This window comes from Dermacentor silvarum, chromosome 4, assembly GCF_013339745.2.
Source record: "Dermacentor silvarum isolate Dsil-2018 chromosome 4, BIME_Dsil_1.4, whole genome shotgun sequence".
NCBI classification, from domain to species: Eukaryota; Metazoa; Arthropoda; class Arachnida; order Ixodida; family Ixodidae; genus Dermacentor; species Dermacentor silvarum.
The window spans coordinates 29,504,093-29,519,500 of NC_051157.2; the positions used below are offsets into that span (position 1 = coordinate 29,504,093).

At 46.0% G+C, this 15,408-nt stretch overlaps 1 protein-coding gene across 1 annotated transcript in view; it reads left to right on the forward strand.

Moving 5' to 3' along the window:
• The window catches only part of LOC119449689 (cyclic nucleotide-gated cation channel alpha-3), a 262,884-nt gene that overhangs the window by 68,390 nt on the left and 179,086 nt on the right, over nt 1–15,408 (forward strand). The window contains exon 2 of the mRNA XM_037712924.2: nt 15,312–15,385. The gene's annotated coding sequence lies outside the window, so the exon portion shown is untranslated. The remainder of the gene's footprint in view (nt 1–15,311; nt 15,386–15,408) is intronic.

Genomic DNA, 15,408 nt, shown 5'->3' on the forward strand with positions numbered 1-15,408 from the left:
TTTTTCACTTTTGAGGTCAACACCTTAAGCATTCCGCAACAATTGAAAGGAGGAGAGAGAGAAAAAAATTGGAGAGAGAGAGAGAGAGAGAGAGAACTCGGAGAGATTTGGAATTAACTGGGACTGAGCTTGTCTGACTACCTTGCACTGGGCGAGGAGAAAGGGGAGAGAAATACAAAGAGAGAGATGGAAGACATCAGGTGCGCTGGAGACGCAGGTGAACCGGAATGTTCTTCGCTACCTCATCAGATGGTCACTTTGCAGCAGCTGTCTTGTGGCTATCTGCTGTTGAGATGCGCGAGGCCGACGTCCCAAGCTTTTGCTCTCAGTGAAAGGCCTTCCGTCTAGCTGGCTAAGGGTTGTAAGGGTTGGGCGAAGGGCAAGTCGTTAATCTTCAAAAGAATTGCAGTAACATAGTATTTATCCTGTTGTTTTCGTGACCGCAGGTGTTGCAATCAGTGCTGTCGGCCATTTCAGTCAAGGATTAGTAAGCATTCGTAGATGCACCATCCGGGTGTTGGCGGCAGAGCAGAGTTGCTTCCCAACGGGTAAAATCAGGTAACAGGTGTGATTGCAACAAGGTGTTGAGTGAGTCACAGGCAATGATGGGGGGAAATTAAGCGAACGTGAAAGAGGCAAGCCATCAGCACTCTAGGTTATTATGTAGACTTTCTTCCATGGTATCAACAAGCTAAATGCTCATTAGCTTCAGTGGTCTGACGAGGACCAGGACATTTCAGCGTGACATGACCTGTGAGAGCGGTGGTGGATAGCAACTATGTATGACATTTCTGTGTGTGAGACTGAGTAGGATTAGGAGTGAGAATCGGCGTCGAATATCTTAGTGGCTTTCCGTTTGCTTATGGCATTGCCCTGTTCAGCAATGATGTAGATGACTTGCAACAACTTATTGAGGACCTTAGTCGACAAAGTGTAAGATTAGGTCTGAAGATTAATATGCAGAAAACTAACGTGTGTCTAACAGCCTGGCAAGAGAACCAGAATTTGGAAGTCAGCCCCTAGAGTCTGTGAACAGAGTACGTTATCTATGCCAATTAGTCACAGGGGACTCTGATTATGAGAATAAAATTTGCAGAAGAATACAAATGGTATTGGAGTGCATACGGCCAGCATTATCAAGTCATGACTGGCAGATTGGCGCTGTCCATAAAAGAAAGAAAAGAAAATGAGTGTAAAATCATTGCATTCTACCTCTACTAACAAAAGGGGCAGAAACCTGGATGTTAACAAAGCAGCTTGAGAAGAAGTTAAATGCAGCACAACGTGCGATGTAGCGAAACATGTTAGGCGTAATGTTAAGGGACAGGAAGACAGTTGTGCGGGTTAGACAGTAAACGGGGGTGCCAGGTATTCTAGTTGCCCTTAAGAGGAATAAATGTAGTTGGGCGGGACATGTAATGTGTAGGGCAGTTAACAAGTGGCCTATAAGAGCTGCAGAATGGATTCTAAGAAAGGGACAGCGCAGCCGAGGACGGTGGACAATTAGGCGATGTGAGAAATGAGAAAAACTTGCAAGTATAAAGATCGGGTGAGCTGGCGCAAGACAGGGGCAATTGGAGATCGCTGGCATGAGGCCTTCGCCCTGCAGTAGACATAAATATGATGATGATTATAATAATAATGATGATAATAACGTACGAGCCTTGCTTGTATTGAAGCACGAGTACTGTGACCTAAGTATAGAGGGGGGATAGAGACTTTAAAGAACTGGCTTGTTGCAGCGGAAGCCGTTTCTCCGGTGGGAGCACGTGTAATAGGGAGCGTTTTTTATTATTTGCTGTGTGTTTATGCCATTTTGTTTACGTCCAATAAAAGTATATCGTATGCCGTGTTTATTTACCTTGCGATGCTCTGAAGACAATACTCAACATTAACAGTAACGTTTAACTTCCGCCATCTCAGAGAAGTGCATACTTCTATAGTCTGATTGATTGACTGATTGATTGCTTTATTTGCTTCGTCACAGTACAGTGTGACATAGGAGGCATAGGGAAAAACAGTTCAAAAGGTGGCTTGAGGGATCCTCCTGCCCCCTTTGTGAACAATGACTGCAGCTGAAAGACAGCACAATATCACAGCACTCTTTCTTTAAAGTGACATATTGTTTTAAGTAAAGATCAAGCCATAAAAGAAAACTGAAAACATAGCTTATACATAGCTTATACAACAAAGAAAACTGCTCCAATCTTCTGCACTTAGATAATACATTACCTAGTTTAAACAAGAGCCGCTAAGTCTACTGCACTTAATTAAATTGCTATATAGTTTATGCAACAAAAAGAGCCGCTAATTCTGTGACACTTAAATGAGACACATCTATACCTTTCCTACTGCAATAATTTAGAGCTCATGGAAGAGTACATCGAAGCATCTGAAAGCCATAATTAGTACGGAAATTAAACGGAATATACCCTGAAATGTTACTTCTATATGTATACACGCTTGTGAACATGCGCACTTTTGTTATAAGTTGCCGTGTTTAGACTGTACATGTTCAGGGGCGTTTCAAATTTTTCTTTGATGTACTACCTCAACGAATTCTTTGTGGACATCTGTAACATATTTCCTCTATGGCAAGAGCAGCTGGTATGATTATCTGCTGACAACATTTAATTACATAATTGTGTCAATAAAGAAAGAAAACGGTCGTGTATAAAAACACCGTTAGCTCTCTAAACAAATAAATATGCGATAGCACACCTATATCGTGACGTGTCGACAGCTGCGCGCACGTCACGGACTACCTTGCACACCCTCATTTATCAACTTGACGTTTTTATACCTCGTATCGCTTACAAACTTGCGATTTCTTGCACACTGTGACGCGTTCGCGTAGAACACCTCGCGTTTTCCGTTAGTTATCTTCAAAGTGGGTGAAGTCCTCCGATAATGGTATAAAATAAATGCGTCACCGATGCAGCGATTGAATTTCTGTCTTCATCACAGCAGCCCAATCCTCTAGCCATTAGGCCACGGTCACACGCATCCTTCTCGCGTGCCGAATTCATTCTTTGGAACATCTGGCGCGTGCGTCACATGCTTGTTTTTTCTTCCCTCTGGGCAGCTAGCGCGTTGAGACGCTTTGTGAAACTGCATTGCCTTCGGGATCGGCCCACGTGCTTAGGGCAGACGATTGGAGCTCTAAATTGGATGAAGTACTCCTACAAAACTATTGAATAAAAAAAAGAGACCAGAGGGAAAAAAAAAGAACGCTTAGCAGAAAGGCTTTCAAAAGTGTTTCCGTGCCACACCAATATGCTACGAAAGTAGAATTCAGAACTAGCTAAATCGATTCCGAAGTTGTCGCAGACAAACATGGAAGGCTAATTGCGTATGTTTCGTCACCGCTTCCTCCACGTGCCGATCGCATTTTTTTTCTTCCCAGGCAAGGAACTGTAAATCGTCCACCGCTCTCCATTGTTGTGCGAAATTGAATGGTGTCTCGGGATGCAAATTCGCTGAAGCCAGAACAGGTGCCGAGTAAAGTACATGGCCAGCGCTATTTGGTGCCGATGTTGAAACGAACTGCGTAGCAACCTAAACGAGTACAAGAAGACCACGTGTCTGTCCCAGACCCTGCTTCTGTCCTGTTCGTTCGTTTTGCGCCCCAGTGTATTTCGCCACAGTTGCGCTCATTTTATTGAGATAGCAATTATATGGACACTCCAAAGCGGATTTCTTCCGTCGGCGTCGTCGTCGCCGTCACCGTGAGGTTCTGTATGACGTCAACGGTGATGAAATCGTCGCCGCGCTCCAGACGCTGTATGTGCGAGTGAAAGGGCGCGAGGGACGCGCGCTTTCACGGGGAGCGAACGCACGTCGGAGAGCAAACGCGCGTTCTGCGCTGTGCTCCCTGAAGGGTTGCAGAATTAAGCGTCTCTTTCCTCCTTTCCATATATAGAGAGCAAATGCTACTTTTGCTCGCGAAAGGCTGTGGGGGGACGGGATAGAGGGAGGGAGGGGAAGCGACGTTTAGCTGCGGCACCAAATGTCTTATTCTTTCGGGTGCGTGACAATCTTTTTTTGGTTCAGGTGGCCAATGTTTAATCCCGTATTATTGCTATAGCAATTATATGGACTCTCAAAGCAGACTTCTGCCGTCGCGTCGCCGTCGCCGTGAGGTTCCGTATGACGTAAATGGCGATGAAATCGTCGCCGCGCGCCGACGCTGTATCTGCGAGTGAAAGGGCACGAGGGGCGCGCGCTTTCACGGGGAGTGAACGCACGGTCGGAGAACAAACGCGCGTTTTGCGCCGTGCTCCCTTAAGGGCTGCAGAAGTAGGCGTCTCTTTCCTCCTTTACAATCACCATATATGTTGAGCAAACGCGACTTCTTCCGACACGCGAGAGGCCGTGGGGGGAGGGGGGGAGGGGGAAGGAGGGGTTTAGCTGCGGCACCAAATGCGTATTTATATAAAATATGGTGATTGTAAAGGAGGAAAGAGACGCCTACTTCTGCAGCCCTTCAGGGAGCACGGCCCAGAACGCGCGTTTGTTCTCCGCCGTGCGTTCACTCCCCGTGAAAGCGCGCGCCCCTCGCGTCCTTTCGCTCGCACATACAGCGTTCGGCGCGCGGCGACGATTTCACCTCCACTGACGTCATACGGAACCTCACGGCGACGGCGACGACGACGGCGACGCCGACGGCAGAAATCTGCTTTTGAGTGTCCATATAATTGCTATCGCAATAAAATTACACCATCTTCCCGTAGGGGAACCCTGAGTAGTATGCGAAGCAGCCAACGGGGTCGACTCAAGGTAGTTTTATCAGCTGTATAAACTTGGACATGCAGCAGCACCAGCAACGCGCATAACTGTTTTGACGCCGTCGGCGTTTTGCTCGCGTTCGCAACGAACGCGTGCGGCGTTGGTGACTGTTGCCGGTGCCTCTGGGGCGCCTACCATCGCGCCTCTAACCGAAGCTGCTTCGCATTATCGCGCGCGGAGCCGCAGGTGTTGCCATTCGTTGCGCAATCCGGCGAGGAGAGGAGCGTCGGAGAGGAGAGCAGGAATGCCGAGAGGAGAGGAAATGAGACAAGGAGTGGAGAGGAGGAGGATGCGCAGTAGGGGTGTGGACGCCAAACGGCGGATGGATGGATGGAGGGATGGAGGGACGGAGGGAGTGACATAGCCCCGACTATAAGATGCTTCGCATCTAAAACGTTGCGATGAGAGAAGATGGGTAAGATTTACGACACTGCTCGACGAGTGTCCCATCCTGATCTCATCGAAAACTTCCGAGCCGCCCCCAGAGGCACCGGCAACAGTCACCTACGCCGCGCGCGTTCGGTGCGAATGCGGGCAAAACGCCGACGGCGTCGATAACAGTTCTGCGCGTTGCTGGTGCTGCTGCATGTCCAAGTTTATACAGCTGATAGAAATACTATATTTACTCCGTATATCTCTCTACTAATTTGCTATCGCAATTGATGCTTCGCATTTCGGGTGAAATTGCGACAAATCTATCTTTCATTCACATTCAGCTTGCTCATCACGTCATTTCTGACTTCGGCTTGCCGTTATCTTGGGGCCGGTGTCCCGCCGGACTTTATCATTAATAGGGATGCGCTTTATGGAAAGGTATGCGGCCGACTCCTCGCTAACCTTTTTATACAAGAATTTATAGCACACGTTTGGATCTTCATACTCTATTGGTTTGGCCACTTCGAAGCGCGTGGAGAAGTGTTGAAACTACATCATGTGTGTACCATCTGCGCTCACCTACTTTGATACAAAAGTCAAACAATTGACAACTTCTTTTGCAGTCGTTGCGCACAAAAGGAAACTCAAAGCACTTGTGCGTAGAGCCAGTTTCTGATATAATATTTCTTCACACTGTACTGACATATCTTGTCTGTTTTCGTTTCTTTTTGCTTCCTTTTGCCTACTTTCGCTTTTCCTGTTTCTTTGCCGGCATCTTTGCCTTCCTTCCGAATCTCTCTCCCCCTCAGTGCATGCATCATTGACGATTAATGGTATGCTCACGTGTATAAAAGGCACCAGACCCAGTTGCAGTTTACGACTGCTGATTACGCTTTCTCGGCCGTTTACGCGGCGATAAGTAGACCTCTGTCGTAAACGTCCGGGTTATAACATGATTCAGTGCGGAATATTTTCGGTGCCGAAACGTAAATGAGATTTACATAGCGAATCCCCGCACGGAGAAAAAAGAAAAAAAAAGGTGGTAACAGTGGCCACGTGCCGTTGCTTATCGAATGAAAGAAAAGAACAGCTGGGTGCGATGCCGAAACGCGGTTGCGTAATTGTTCAGCAAGTTTGCTTCCAAGTTTGGAGAGAGAAAGTGGGTGAGTACCCATAGGACGACGCGAACTTGCGCGAAACTGTCAGCTTTTTTCGGTGTGCAAGAAGAACGGAAATAAGTTGAAGCTACGGAGTGCCGACAATCCATAAAATGTTGGACGCGGGAGACAAATACAAGACGTGGAAAAAAAAATGATCGCGAGCACACGTGGTAAAGAAAGTTTAGGATAAAACAAACAAACTAGAAAAGTGAATTAAAAGGTAACTTAAAAAAAATGACAAAGAAGAAATGCGGGGAAGCGACTGGTACTCGCAGCATGGCGTTCGATTCTTCGTGCATGGAGCTGAAGATCGTGTTTACTTACCGCGACGGCAACATTCCCATTGGCGTGGTATGCAAAAATGCCCGTGTTTGTAAAAACGCTTTGGATTGGAGATAAATTACCAATAATTGTCACAGGTAGCCAAAATGATTCGGAGCCTCTACTACGGCGTCTATAGCAGCCTCTGGGTCGCTTTGGGACATTAAACGCCATTAAAAAAGCGCAGCCCTAGTGTATATCAAGACACTAAAGCTAGCATCGCAAGTTTCTTCGTATACGGAACAACTGCTTGGATTTTATTCGGGAAAATGCCGAATTCCCCCATGTTGTCAAACGAGACCACCTCTCTTGGTCTGATTGACCCAGTAAGTAGTCACGTTGTTTCCGATCGGCGTAAGTGACAAAACACGATGGAATGTGACTTTGCCTATAGAATCGCGCCCCTTGTCCGAGAGAAGCACCTTGGTTTCCTATTTGCTATATCTTTCACTCGCCCATTCTCTCCTCCTCTTCGTGCAGGGTGGCAAACAGGACAAAATCATGTTAGCGTCCCTGACTTTCCTAAGCAATCTGCACTTTTTCTCCTTCTTTTTTTTTTTCTTATTTGCGTCCATTTTCCTTACCTCTGTGAGGAAAACGAGAGGCGGGTGGGGGAGGTGGTGCAGTACGCAGAGTGGTCGGGGCAGCCCTGGCCTGGGCCTGTGAAGTCTTCACGCTGCGGCTTCTGCAGTGGATGAAGGAAGTTCGCTGATACTAGCGTGTGGTCGTGCCTGCCTAGTTATTCTTTTCTGTATTATTCGTCGGACCTCTGTCCATGCGTAGTGTTCTCATTCGCTTTGCGTTCTCAATCTATTTCAGTTCGAATATCAAATGCATTCACTCGCAATGCCTGCATCATCAGCTCACCGCATGGCACTGTGCCTTTGCTTGGCTACTTCTCTGTTATACGCAAATATAGCGCGGAAGAGTAGAATATGAGGTCATACAGCAAGATTCGACGTCAATAAAGTTAGTGATTGACAAGAACATGCAAACAAAAGAATGCGGGAAGCTCTGCGTCAGGCACCGCTTCCTGCCAGGCGATACTACTAGTTGTCATTCGAAAGCGCAGGAAATAAGCTTTCTGATGCAATAATAGGTCAGAGTCTGCCTATTGCGGGTCGAAAGCACAGTGCGACCGCGAACATTGCCTAAAATGCCGAGTGTGGGCCGCCGGAGTGGAACCGCCAATTTAATGTTCACCTGAAAAAATATATTCACAGAAAAATAAAGCAATAAAGGAAGAAAAACTGAAATTTTCGGGTGGAAGTAAAAACCATAAATGCTGAACCGTATGCTTATATCTTATGGGATCTTATGTTGTGTATCTTGCGTAATTGAGAAATAGACATCGCTTGTATTTGAACGTGCCGAGTTACGCAAGTATCATTGTGTCTTCTACACAGCTTTCTTTTTTTTTAATGACGAGGGTGGTCACGTAAACATTTGAAAATAAGAAAGAAGAAACCGCGTTATCTGGTGGCTTCCAGTTTTCCTTTAGTTCTAATCTTCCTGCTCTGTGCGATAAGCATGTTTTATTTGCCACACTTAGATTACGCTGATGTCGTCTGAAAAGGTGTCACACTGAGTTCCGTAAGAGCTTAGAAGAGAATTTCACTGTTTCTTACATAATCTCCACTAGAGGTCCCAGGACGTTGGGCCATCTAACTGGCTTAGTATTAGTGCGAAGTTTGACGCTGTACTTAGCATACTTCGCCGGTTTGTTACGAGCTATTGCTTTTATTTCTCTGATGTTGGCAACCGACGCATTAACTACGGAGCAGAGTTTGCTAATTGTTGCCCGAAGAAGAGCAACACTCTGCCGGCCACTAATGTGTTTGCAATCAGCTAATTGAATAAGCAACGAATTACAGATAACTCACTTGTAGCTGATGACTTCCAGGCTGAGGACGTGATGTTTTCAACGAGAGAGCGGCGTACGTGAGAGTAACTTATGCGTGCCAGTCTCGTTTCAGCAAATTGATGTCGGTGCCTGAGGCCCGGGCACTTATATTTGCAACAAGCAAGGAGCATTCACTTAGTCTGACTTATTTGATTGCTTACATGCTTTCACGTCCCGGTTGTTTTGTAAACAACCCTTCTGCTGAGGCTGCTGCGTAAAGTGGAGCTACGTGCCAACTTTTCAGGAAATTACAAGATGGCAATTTCAAAGAAGCTCAAGTTTGAATTAAAGCAAATTGTGTTCCTATTCCTAAACTTCGCGCAGTGGAAACGAAGTGCTTTAGCAAGATTATATTTTGCGTGATACTTTTGCTTGTACACCTGCTCATCTCTTCGGTACTGAAATAAGATACTTAGCTGTGAGAAAATTATTTCTTGAAAATTGTTTGCTGGCCTCTAACCGCTCAATTGCGTCGTATGCACGCTCAATAGCAAAAGTTTACGAACCGCTGAAGCTGCGAAAACGTTGAATTTTCGCGCAGTTTATCACCGTAATCAGTAAAATCGTAAAACGCTGTGTTATTCGCGTGTACAAGTAGCGTCTGTAAATTCGAATACTAGCCCGCGTTCCGAGGCTGCGGAGATACTTGGCCTTTTCTCTTACCTCGTTGTCCATAAATTTTTGCTGTTGACTGTACCTGTACTACATTGCACCTGTAGGGCGAGGACGCCGAAGAGCAAACCGGGGTAACATATACAAGAAATGCGCAGGCTCATACACATACAAGCACGCACACACACGCGCGCACACATAGTACACACAAAGCACACACAAACATGCACACATGCTCTCACTCACACACATGCGTCAATACATGCCGGTCAATGTATTGTTTATATATCGTTAAAGATGCGATGCATGAGATGCAACACAGTGCTACATAAAAGCAGTTCTTTTACGTGGCGTATTCAGCCGTGTAAAAAATATATATGAAGTATATGAAGTATATCACGGAATAAGAAAGTTTTGATGGTTTAGAAAGTTTTGTGCCTGTCCTCATCAGTGGGGAGTACGAAAGTGGTTTGGCGGTGGCAATATTATGAGAAGACAATAAAATGAGGGAAAAAAAAGGTCATCGAGGTAAGGCTGCCGGTGAAACGGCCAAACATTGGCGCATGCCGCAGGGCCCAAAGCAGCATCACGCTTGAGTGAGCAATTGCGCACTCTGGCGGTCACTGTAGTAATGAGCGGCGGCACTGGTTGCACCACACATAGCCGATAGTAAGAAGATAGGTGGCGCTGCAGGCTGGCAGAAAAAAAAAAAGAACCGCCTTGGAGCGTTGTGCTTTTGCCCTGAGACTCCGTATCCACCATTCTGGAACAAACACAAAAAGAAAAACAGCGGTGTGTTGAGGCCTCGTTACAGGGTAGAGGACAATGGGGGGGGGGGGGGGGGGGGGGGTTCTTATTCATTCTTATTTTGTGTGGGGTCTGGCGTAAAGGCTAACGGGTCCAATAGATTGCGAATGGCTCTATTTTGTTTGCCATGGGAGGTTTCTTGCAAACAATGTTGCTTTTTTTTAATGTTCTTTCTGCTCAAGCGCCGAAAGGTCTTCGTCTTTTTTTTTCCTGTGCTGCAAACCTTCGTTCATCATGAATCAAGTAACCATGTCAACATTCTCCTGACAAAAAAAAAAAAAAAGAAAAGTAGCGTAGCTTGCACTGGAGGCGCAATGCTAAAGAGACAGTGGAGCTGATGGGCACCTAGCAAGTCCTGGCTTTTGGTCTAGGCTGAGCACCACGAAGTCAACCCCAGCATTTCCCGGAATATATTGATTATTTGTCGATTATCGATTAGCTGTTGACTGGCTATCAACTGGCTATCGCAAGGTATTGGCCACGTATTTGGGCTAGGCTAAGCACTACCAACTCATCCCCAGCATTTCATGAAATTTATTGATTATTGATTGATTATCGATTAGCTATTGCTTGGCTATCGATTGGCTATTGCAAGGTATTGGCCACGTATTTGTGCTTAGCTAAGCACTACCAAGTCATCCCCAGCATTTTCCGGAATTTTCCGGATTAGCTATGATTGATTTACTATTTATTGGCAATCGATAACTATTTTAATAATCGATAAATATTTCACCTGGATCTTTTTTTCTTCTTTTTTTTATCTTTTTTTTTTACTGTGCTGAATTTGGAGAACGTACCGTATTTGCGCGCGTATAACCCGCCCCTGGATATAACCCGCACCCCTTACTTTTTACTCCACGAAAAAGAAAAAAATAACCTCGCGTATAACCCGCACGCGTATCCGAAAAAAATGAGGACTGGGAAGTTACAACTACGCGCAGTCATCATTTCGTTTTCAAAACAAATTTATTTGAAAACGACTGCCGCAACGTTGTCAGTGCTGTCGTCTGATTCACTGCTGCCCTCCGAGGCTTCATCGCCGCTCTCAAAGACGTAATCGTCTTCGGAACTATCTCGCAGCAGCTCTGTTGCCGATTTCTTCAGCAGCGGCTACGATCTTCAGTGTCTCTTTCACTGTGAAAGACTGCCGCCGAGACACACTCGTGATGCCTAAACAAGGCTGGCCAACTGTGCACACTGGACTTACAAGAAACGACACCTGACTCATGCGAAAAGCGTGAGAAAAGCATCTAACCAGACTATGGATGTGGATCTGGCTATAACCTGTGTTGGCCTCTTATTGGCTTAACACACGTCGAGGTCGATAGGCATGTGGACAACGCGGACTCTGCATGCCAGGCCGCGCGTTGCCGTGAAGCTGACCCCCACCCCTCCCTTCGCGAATCTTCGCAGATAACCCGCACCCCCACTATTTAAGCAATTTCTTCCAATAATTGGGCGGTTATATGCGAGAAAATATGGTATCTTTCACACGGGCAGCAACTGTTCCGCTGCAGCAACTGCAGAAGCTTACACTAATAATTTTCAACGTGGGCAAATTTTCTCTCGGCTAAAGAGCTTCACGCGCGTGAGCAAGACCGCGGTCCATTATCTCACACAAGGTATATCTGTCACTGGTGGTTTTCGTCTCCGACATAACAAAACAAAAACTCCTGAGGTACAGCAGAAAGAACAATTAACTCCAGCTAACCGACAAACTTCCATTCGCTCTTGAACTTTATTCACAAGTCGTATAGTGTCAGCCTCGTCGCTAGGTTTCCCTTTTCCTATCCTTTTTACATGGCTTGGATAATTGATATACAATAAAAAGTTCGACAGAACCCATCTCACGTTGATTGTCGTTGGTAATGCGCTGAGCATTGAATCAATACAGCGACAGAACGTATTGCCGTCGTCGAAAAGAGTTACGCATGAAGCGTGTACTGCAGCGGGACGCCTCTTTCGCGCTTCCGTAAGAACAGTTGGCGACATTTAGGGGCGCTGCCGCGAAGCCTGCGCATTGCCTCCGAAATGCATGGCGCGCCGGTGCGGGCGAACGCTGAGAAACGTGCCATGCGGCAGCCGGGTTCCTCTCTCGCGCTTCTTTCTAAACACGCTGCCCCATCTAGTGGCGCTGATGAGAAGTCCGCGCCGTTGTCTTCGAGACGGGAAGCGTATCAAGCCGGTGTGTGCGAACACTAAAAATTGTCCCCTCCCTTGCCGCACAGCCAGTGGCACATACACAGTGGCTCAAGTTGGCGAGTGGTGCATTCATTGCGCTGCTCGGTAAAGCGTTGGCGTGAAAGATGTTCATTTATGCTATAAACTGCGCGAAACGTTCATTGAAAAATTGGAGGACGCTTAAGCTTCGCCTTTAACAGTGGAACCCTATAGCGTTAACAGGCTCCGTTCGCATCACATTTTTCTTTATTAGTAGGCTTTGCTGCAACACACGACGTGGATAAGCCAGCTTACAAAGACCAAGCTTACACTGATCCCCTTAAAGTTGGCTTCACTTTTAAACACAAATGCATTGCTCGGAAGACATTTTTACGGGAGCAATTTAAGCCGTGGTATATCAAAATGTGAAGGCCCTAGGACTTTTATTATTATTTTATTAATTGTTTGCTGTTGCTCCGAGGAGCGCGCGTGTCCAAAATTTAGAAAGGCTTGGTTTTCAACATTCCCTTCAATGTTGCCTACAACCAAAGTACAGCGAAACACCATCAGAATTGGAGGACGCTTAAGCTTCGCCTTTAAAAGTGGAACGCGATAGCATTCAAAGATCCCAGGCTGCTTATCAGGCTTTTTTCTCGCATATTCAAATTACAATCCGACGCTATCACGTCTGTTGGTTGCGGTTAAGTCGTACTTTACGATTCTTCTGACCGATTTTACTTTGAGAAATTCAATTTTTGTTCACTAACGCATTTCGCACACGCGGAGGGCCTGTGTGGTCGGGGTGGTTCGGGATGATGTGGTTTGGCATGATTATTTCTGCCAAACGCCGATGCTTAACGCCGACGCCGAAGCAGACGCCAGATTTTCTGCGACACGGGGCCCGCTATCGTGTTAAAAGCGGCACACAATTTACTAATGAAAAACAAATTGCAAACCGTAGCACGAGCAAAGATTGATAAATCTCCGCCCTTCCATTTCTCAGCTTTTTCTCGGACTTCTTCTGTCTGTCTCCTCCAATAGGGATCACTGTCGGTGTAATGTTCTAAGGGTACGCCTAAATACTTCACCGGGGTCGTTACCCACTGCACATTTAGGAAAAACTGTGGCGTGAGGTCCAAATCGCCATGCCAAAAACCAATACATTTTCTCCAATTGACTGCACTACCGCTTGCCTGACAAAAACGTTTTACAATGGTAATAACCTCCGCTATACTTTCGAGATTTGAACAAAAAACACCTATATCGTCTGCATAGGCCAGAACGCGTAATTGAGATGCAAGTAGCCTGAAGCCACTAATTGTACTGCGGTTTATGATCGACATGGGAACGAACAAGTCGGACGAACCTTTTTCGGCGTGTTCGCGATGGGCGCTTAAGTTTATCGCATTTATTTCTGAGACAGTTTGTAAATCGTTTTATGTACCTTCGAGATGTTCAGGATCCTTTCCTGCGCACAGTTTGCCAAGTACGACTGGTCAGAGCTTTGCCCAACTTTGCCACCTCTTCCAATAAAATGGAAGGTCGACTACAGAGTTACCTTAAAGAGGTTGTTGAAGTCGTGCCGCTTCCTGGAGGCCCGTTTCTCGATCGAATACTTAAGCGCAGTGTCTCGTAAAATATTGTATAATGATTTATGTGATATTGTTCTCCCAATTCCATTGTACCGCGGACTCATTTCTCTGGAGGAAGATGGCGGAAAGTGCTGAAACGTGTAAAAAGCATGCCTGTGCGTCCTGGGGTGAAAACTTTCTGCTTTAAATTACATGCAGGCGTGTTGCCAGTTAAGACATGGCTTTCTGATAAGGGTTTCTTCGTTCCGTGGGGTGACCACTGTTTCTTGTGCCGCAAACCTGAGACAATTGAACACGTGTTCCTGGAATGCTGGGATGGCGTGTTCTTCTGGGACGTCCTGCAAAGGACCTTAAAGGAAGATTTCCCTTTGGATGCACAGGGAATAAGGTACCTAATGGTTGATAACGACGATGGTTTTCCATATGATATTACTATGTTAATGGCTCTGCATAGTATTTGGACGTCACGCATGGATGTTCGCCATGCAGCCTCCCTATAAAAATAAAAGAGTGCGTACCCGATTGGGTGCTCCGTATGGAATGCTTGTTGCACATGAAACAGTTCTAAAATTATGAATTTGGCACTACGTGGTTGACTGTTATACCAATGCAATAAAGAAGAAAAAAATAAGCACTCGTTTTGCAGCCCAATAAAGAAAAAAAAAACTCGTGTTGCAGCCTGCTAACGCGTCGGGTTGCTGTCCTTGAGGAACAAGTGTGACGTGGGTTCAATTTCACCCAGCTACGGAGAAATTTAGGGGATCTCTTTTTTTTATTTGGGGGGGGGGGGGTAATTGTAGAGCGGCACACACCTACTGGCACATACCCAGTTCTCCAAGTCAGCGTCCAAGAGTTTCATTGAAGAGCGGTACATATGCACAGCTGCAGCGGAAAAACATTAGCACAAGTGACCGATCACCCGAGCAGATAAATTGCGATACGCGACGCTCTTGTTCTATAGCACACCTAAAACTAAAGTGCCAGGCACTCCCCCTTTGAAACATGAATCATCTGGCACTTTATAGATACCAGTGTACACGGAAACAAGAGCGCCGCGTACCGAAATTTCCCTGCTCCGGTCATCGGTCACTTGTGCTAATCTTTTCCCGCTGCAGCTGTACACACTGCCACATACTCAGTGACTCAAGATGGTCCGACGGTTGGTTTCGGACCCTGTTCCCTCAGCACAGTAGTCCCATGCTCTAACCATTCGACCACGGACTACACAGTTACCCAGGTTGGCGTCAAAATGGTTACATACATACATACATACATACATACATACATAGATAGATAGATAGATAGATAGATAGATAGATAGATAGATAGATAGATAGATAGATAGATAGATAGATAGATAGATAGATAGATTAATAAACAGGTGGACAGATAGCTATCCCCATGAAAGCCCGTGAAGTACTCTCAGAATTCTAACGCATTAAGAAGACGGTGTAGGATAACGAACAGACGAAATTTTACGAGGTATTGAGAAATGCGGAACAAAACAGAGAGGATTGTTTTTGAGTCTTTCTGAGATCGATTCATTTCTATCTCTTCATCATTATTTAGTGACGCAGATGTTGTCTTTTGCAGGGGTTGACTGGACCATTCGCATGATGGCAGCATTCGTATCATCTGGTGAGCGCCTCTTTCATCATGATCAGAAGGTGAGGAGTGATCCACTGGTTTT